This window comes from Coptis chinensis, chromosome 9 (assembly GCF_015680905.1).
Source record: "Coptis chinensis isolate HL-2020 chromosome 9, ASM1568090v1, whole genome shotgun sequence".
Lineage (NCBI taxonomy): Eukaryota > Viridiplantae > Streptophyta > Magnoliopsida > Ranunculales > Ranunculaceae > Coptis > Coptis chinensis.
In genome coordinates this window covers 61,124,080-61,131,593 of record NC_141464.1, presented here as the reverse complement: position 1 = coordinate 61,131,593, position 7,514 = coordinate 61,124,080, and the positions used below count along the sequence as shown (strand labels likewise).

At 34.0% G+C, this 7,514-nt stretch overlaps 1 long non-coding RNA gene across 2 annotated transcripts; it reads right to left on the bottom strand.

Moving 5' to 3' along the window:
* Positions 1 to 2,900: 2,900 nt before the first annotated feature.
* Positions 2,901 to 6,098, bottom strand: LOC147477144 (uncharacterized). 2 transcript variants are annotated; one of them, XR_015209062.1, is made up of 5 exons: positions 5,479 to 6,008; positions 5,272 to 5,380; positions 4,798 to 4,982; positions 4,501 to 4,683; positions 2,901 to 3,556 (listed from the first exon to the last, which is right to left on the bottom strand). It is a non-coding gene; the product is annotated as an uncharacterized LOC147477144 (long non-coding RNA). The 2 variants fall into 2 exon arrangements; XR_015209061.1 differs by lacking the exons at positions 2,901 to 3,556; positions 4,501 to 4,683; positions 4,798 to 4,982 and having other exon boundaries at positions 5,063 to 5,380; positions 5,479 to 6,098.
* Positions 6,099 to 7,514: the final 1,416 nt, after the last annotated feature.

The following is a 7,514-nucleotide window of genomic DNA, read 5'->3' as shown; positions in this document are numbered from 1 at the left end:
GTTTCTGTGTTACAAATGTCTGCTCTGTATTTCGCTTTAATGGTGTGGACGGAAACCTTTAGTTATAGACTTGGCTTGGATGTGAATAAAAATATAATTTATAAGAAATAAGTGGGAAAATAAATTGAGAATAATAAGTTCTAGACTTTGATTTGATGATCAAAGGAATAAAGTCTTATTTTTTTATTAGGCTAGTGCTCATTGTTCTTCATGGCTGCTATATAGGTTGACAAGTTTTTGTTATATAAAACAAGTTATTGGAAGTACCTTTGGGTGTAAGACTGTAGGTGATAAATTACAAAGGACAATATTATTTTAATTTAAAATATTTAACAAAGAGTTGGACAATTATGGTACGTATATTTATAGTGAAAATGTAAAACTATAACTAGGGTTGGTTAAAATTTTGAATTAGGGTCGGGCCTATGTTTGAACCTTAGCCCTAGCCCCGCGCTCTAGAAGGCCTTAGGGTCGGGTTCCGCCCCTAAACTTTGTGAGGGCTTTAGTTGTGAGGGCTTTATAGGGCTTAGGGTCGGGTCGGTCAGGGCCGGGTTAGGGTCGTTAGGGCCAAATTCCCACCCCTACATTGAACTACCCTCAAAGCATAAATAACCGAAAATTGGAAGCTAGATACGAACTAACTTCGAAAAATAATTAACGGGAAATCAGAAACTGGATGCAGATGTATTAAACTAATCTTAAAGAGCAATTAATGGGAAATTAGAACATTGATGCAAATGCAATTAACTAATCTCAAAGAGTAATTAATGAAACATTGAAAACTATATGGAACTGCACTGAATTAACCTTAATGAATAACTAATGGGAAATCGTAAACTTGGTGCAACTGCACTGAACTAACCTCAAAGAATAATTAACGGGAAATCAGAAACTTGATACAACTACATTGAATTAACCTCAAAGAATAATTAATGAGAAATCGGAAACTAGATCCAACTATATTGAACTAGCCTCAAAGAATAATTAACGTAAAATCGGAAACTTGATGCAAATGCATTGAACTAACCTCAAAACATAGTTGTATTATATATAAGGAGAATATAATATCTCTACAAGTATAGTTTTGCATTTTAAGTAGTATTTATTATAATTGTGAATGACCTGCTATTTAAGTAGCTTTCATATCATTTTCGCCACATTGGACATTCTCACAAAATTTCAATCAAACTTCTATTATTAAACATAACAACAAAAAAAAAAATCGATGGGTTTTACCAAGGTTTGGTGTTTTCGTTTGATAAAGAGTGGTGCAAGAAATTTGAACAAGTGATTAATATAATTTACATATCTTATAGCTATGAATAGTTGCTAATATTTTTTAGAATAATTTAATATAACGACACCCATTCGTAGGACGGGTTCGAAAGCTAGTAGAAATTTATAGTTGTATTTAAACTTATTTTCATCCATTAGGCAGTAGAAATTATCATCTCATACAAAATTTAATTATTTCAAATTTTAAGAATGGTGTCTTTATTAAAACTGAGTGAATGAAACATCATCAAATGTAGTGGACCCAAAATCAGATCCTCGATATGAAGGCCTTTTTCTGTTCTCACTTCTCAGCAAGGCACAGATGCTACTGGTGGAAAATAAGAAAATAATCAAACTTCATATACATGTGCCAGTGTATATGACAAGTGAATAGTCATCTGAACTTATTCACGTGAATATGGTACTTTTTTAATTGCAGGAGCCGCTACGTTTTCTTTCATCTATATGCTTGCCGGGGGAACCGCTTTCTTGACATACTCTCATATATTGAATTAGTTTTGGACATGGATCATTACACGGCTGAATTCAATTCAATTCGATTCGATTGTACTAATTAATTGCATATGTAGAATTATCAAATTTGATTTTTAGCATAATTTTTCAATCCGAAAATATGGGGATAATACCAGAAAAAAAATGAAGAGAAACTTGCGTGTCCGGTTGAATTAGAGGAAAGTGTATTGGTTTTGTTCGTTGCTGCAAAACCAAATCAATATTGTATTCAATTCCTTTAGTGCTAATTCAATAGTATATATTAGTCCAACACTATATTTGAATGAAGAAATTATATTCTTCTTCTTTTTTCCACATTTGTTGTAAAACCAAATCTGTAAGGTCATGGTATTATGTATAGGATTTCTATTCATATGGTTGAACACTTTCCTAGGGATGGTTAGCATGTAAACAACGTTTATGTGTCTTCTTCCATTGGACTTTATCGTATGTAAGTAGTTGGTAGATGGTATGGTGATGATTTATTACCTTTGTATGATGTGTTTTCTAAGCTCCACATGAATATTATTATTGTAAATATGGTTCAGGTTATGGTTCAGGTTCGGATAGATAACATTCATCACGTTACAAGGTTATTGATATGGGAAGAATAGGTGGCTCTCATGAGGTTGTTTAATTTGTTCATTTCCAATTATCTTATATTATTGAAGCATTTTTTTCTTTGTTACATGTACATGTACCTTCTATTACTCAATTCTTTGTTGTCTCTTCAACAATGTACCTTCTATTACTCAATTCTTTGTTGTCTCTTCAACAGTATCAAACTTGCTTCTATGCAGTAAAAGTCGACCAATCAAGTTATAGTGTTGAAGACGTCCGATTTACTATTGCCGGTCAATCGGTCATTCTTTCAGGTATTTCTTAGAGTTTCCAGTTTCATCTTATAAACGAGATTAGAGATGAGCAATAGATTAACACACCTGTTATATTCCCAATTTTCTTCTTTCTTCATTGTAAAACTAATTTTGACATATTTTTGTTCACCACTCCTTCGAACTAGATTTATAAAGCAAGGAAAGCCATGGAAGTTCTTTTTTGTGAGGATTTTGGGGTAAGTCTCAATTTACTGCATTTACTTCACACTTCACAAATGATATACAATTTTTCATTTTATGAGAATATGAATTACAAAGTTTTAAATTAATATTTAAAAGCCATAGGAATTAAAAATGGGGAGGGATAAAGCCACAGGTACTGTAGCCACATTATAGACATAGTGAATCCCGGCAAACAAAATTTGACCGAAGCAAAAAATAGAATTTGCTCTCCAATTTCACCAATCTCTCTCCTCTCTCTTTCTCTCTGGTTATTCTGACTCTCTCCAAAATCTATCAACACCTCTCTGGTTATTCTATAATTTCTGTGCTATAAAGCTGATTTTGGGTCTTGAATCAGGTCCTGATTTGAATCTGTGATCATAATCAACACCTCCACTCTCACTTGAAGACTGACAATTTGGGTCTTGAATCAGGTCTTGATTTGAATCTGTGATCATAATCCTCCCCATCTGGATTCTGAGTAAAATGCTTTTGTTCAAGAGTAGAAACTTCCTTTACCAGTAGCACATCCCTCGTATTGGAATGTCCCACATTGAAATTCACTTTTCTTGGGATGGATACTTTCCATGTAGATGATAACTTTTTCTCTTTTCTAAACGTAATCTTTCTTAGTGTGCTACCATGAACTAAGAACTGAGCCCTTGAAGCAAATATTTGGTTCACAAAAGAAGGCTGCGAAGTAGCAATATCTGCAGAATGTTATAGTACGGAAACTCATTTAGTACAACCACACTGAGCAAACAAGCTAACAAATTTTTTTCTTTTATTTGTTTGACCATTTGTAGAGATACCAAACATGGCCTAAATTTTCATTTCAACATATGGAGATGAATGAGTCCTATCTTAAACTCATTGGCAATGTTCTATTGATTGGAAGGTAAAATTGATGGTGACTGCAGAAGTTTTTCTGTTAGATGCAGCTGTTAAGTTTGCTCTGAAGAGAATATCACAAGATTACCAAATAAACCAATATTGCTCCGACAGGTTTTACCTATAAGTGCTCTGACAGGTTTTGAGCTGCAAAATATATACAAGCTTTGACAGGTTAAGAGATCAGATTCCTGCTCATATCAATAACTGCCAAATAACAACTTACCAAAATACATAATTTAGGACGAGACATTACCATGTTTCTGTTGATGTCACTGGTGCTATTTTTAAGCAGCAAAATTCAAGTCTAAATGTCAGTTTATCTTGCGTTTTTATTTTTTATCTTTACACATTTTAGCTAATAACATCGGTTTCTGAAACAACTCTGATGTTGGTGTAGCATCATCTCATATCATCTGTTAATAATGCCAAAATTTTCTGTGAATAACTTACTAGGATAGCCACTTCCTACTTAGTATGTATTGGATCCCTACTCCAAAAGTTAATACTTTTAACTTAATTATAGTGAAATGTTTTCATAATCATGTGATAGTTTTACAGAAATGAAAAGCAACCAATCTAATCAATGAGATGGAAATTGGACATATAATGGAGCTATACAAGACCTAGGCGGCTTGCTGTATACCATAGTAGACAGAGCATCCAGCTCTATTGGCACTAAAACTCTAACAATCACTTGAACAATTACATTATACTTTATATACCATCATATTCTCATAGGGAAACCTATAATGCAACATACCTGGTCATTGATGCCAGTTTTTGGTGTCACCTCACAGTCCACGCCATAATGACTAAAATCTTTCTAGCACCATATTACCACCGGCCTGCTCCTTAAAAATTGCCTTCATGCATGTCCAAATCACAAAGCTCTTTTCCATCTTGTGACCTCAGAGAGAATAACTTCGAAGGAATTTCGGTGTTCCTGAAAATGACGTAAAAAATATTGAATTTCGTTGTTCCTTAAAACTCTAAACGCCGACAATGAACCAAATGAAGGTAGCTGTCCTCTAATCCCATTATTCCCCAAGTCTAATACCTCCAAGTTCCTAAGCAACTTGATCAAATTTTCAGAAAAGAAATCCACATCGATTTTATTATGACTCAAATTCAGATACTGAACCGTATTTGCCAATCCCAAGATCTTCTCCAAATCAATCGAAAGCTCGCCATAAAACCTATTATAGCTCAAGTAAACCTGTTCCACATAAACCAATAACAAACCTGTTCCACAACAGTCAGCTTCAAAATACAAGCTCTGACAGGTTAAAACTAATGCTCTAACAGTCACAAACCTATCACACTGTAACAATCACAAGCTCAAACACAAGATTGTTTTGAGCTACAAAATATATACAAGCTCTGACAGGTTAAAACCAATGCTCTAACAGTCACAAATTTCCCTATAACACTATAATAGCCACAAGCTCAAACACAAGATTTCATTGCCATAAAAAACAAGTGAACTACAAACACAAGCTCTAACACTCAACACTCTAATACAAAAACATACAAGCTTCAAACAATTTCAATCATCTTTGCCTCGTCCTCTTCTTCATTCTCCTCCTCGTCCTCATCTTCGTTCTCCTTCTCGTCCTCGTCCTCTAACTCTACATCTATTACTGTAAAGCAAAAAGAATGGAAAACGTCAAGTTTTAAAGGCAATTGCAATAAGATAAGATATTACGAATTAAGCTTAAGGAAGCAATATTATACTTACTTGGGCCCTTCTTTCTGTTTGGATTTTGAGGACAATTTCGTCTGTCATGAAAATCCTAAAACTAACATAACATAACAGTATCTACACGAAAAACTTGAATTTAAATTAAAATCCTAAAACTAACAGTATCTACATGAAAACCCAAATGAAAGAATCTAAAATTTTAAGTTGAGTCTTCATAACTTATAAAATCACTGAGCTCATCAGGGATGATGAAGCTGAAAAAAATTGAAAACTGAACTATTCTGATAAGACAAAACAACTAACATCACTTTCTTTAAGCATTTACTTTTAAGACCCAAAATGCCAAATGAATCTCCTTTATGGATTGCACACAAAAAATTTTGTTTTCGCTTTCTCAGAAATTACAGCACATCAGCTTTATAGCACAGAAATTACAGAATAACCAGAGAGGTGTTGATAGATTTTGGAGTGGAGGTGTTGATAGATTTTGGAGAGAGTCAGAATAACCAGAGAGAAACAGAGAGGAGAGAGAGATCGGTGAGAAATTGGAGAGCAAATTCTATTTTTTGCTTCGGTCAAATTTTTGTTTCCGAAAATACCCTCCCATTTGCTTTGGTCAAGTTTTTGTCACATCCGTATCCGTTGTATTGTACCATATGAAATGCCGGGATTCACTGTGCCTATAATGTGGCTACACTACCTGTGGCTCTATCCTTCCCCATTAAAAATAGTTTTTTATAGAAGTTAATTTGAGAGGCATATCACATGCATTTATTGCTAGATTTTGGAGATGGAAGGAATGGATGTCCAAAGGTGTTTTAATGGATATCGATGTTGTTGCTAACAGTAAAATTGAATTTTAATGGTTGAGCAGTAAAATTGGACTTTTGTTACAATCTTGATTTGCTATGCTCACTCATCTTATGGTTACAAAGTAAGACCATGGTTGAGAACCACTAATATAGTTTATAGAAATTGCGTTTCTTACTATTTATGCATATCCCAAGTATGCATTGTAGAAATTGAATTTCGCAAACAAATCCCGAATGCAGAATATAAAAAATTTCAAACCATGTACAAATCCATGTAAAAAGGGAATGTAAGAAGTCGAATTGTGTATGGTTGCATTTTGGTTGTATTTGTATCATAAAAACCCCTAAAAACAAGGACTTCACTCATAGAAAGCGTTATGGTAGAGGGTTCATGCCCACCCTGTATGTTCGTTAAACTTAGTTTAACATGCAATTAGTATTGTTTTCATTGGACCTTTTAGTTTGTTTTTTATATAAATTAATGAGGTTTTCTCTTTTACCTGTCAAGAATTTTACCAGTTTGTCGAATCGTCAGTTTATCATTTTATCTTAAGTTTTCATATTCATTTATAGGAGTTTATGGGGACATGTATCATGGTTTCAGTTATCCATATAATGCGAATATGCCTGGATCGATCATCAATTCCTACAATTGACATGATGGCCAGTTACATGGACCACAGCAGTACCAATATCCATATTACCCATCACCAACCCCTCCTAAGCTAACAAGCCATACAATGCAAATTAATCCCCCGCTAGGCAAAGCGAGCTATCCACTTCCATCAGCTAGGGTTTAGACATGTATGACAAGTACTAACAAATTTGAGGAAAAGCATTTGAAGATTCCGTTAGAGTATAGGGTTATTGGAGAAATGATGAATCGTTTGAGAGAAGCGATTGGAAAGGAAAAGTTAATGCTTCAACAGAAATTACATACAGCCTTGAAAGTAGTGCAGTGGAAGGAAAAATATGATCCTAATGACCGTGAGAATTATGAAGTTATTGAACATGAACAAGAAGGTCCTTCGGATATTATTAACTTTTATTTACAGAGAGCAAAGGGTTTAAGTCTCCATGTATGCTTAAGGCTACGAGATAGACAACTAGCCATACCAAGTGCTTGATAGGTCTTCATAGAGGGAGTCTAAGCATTGATATAAAAAAACTACATACCCTCAACTCTAATTATGCATAGCACGTACACAAGAATAATATTTAAGCACAATTAAAAGCCACGAAAGTGTTACATCATTTTTT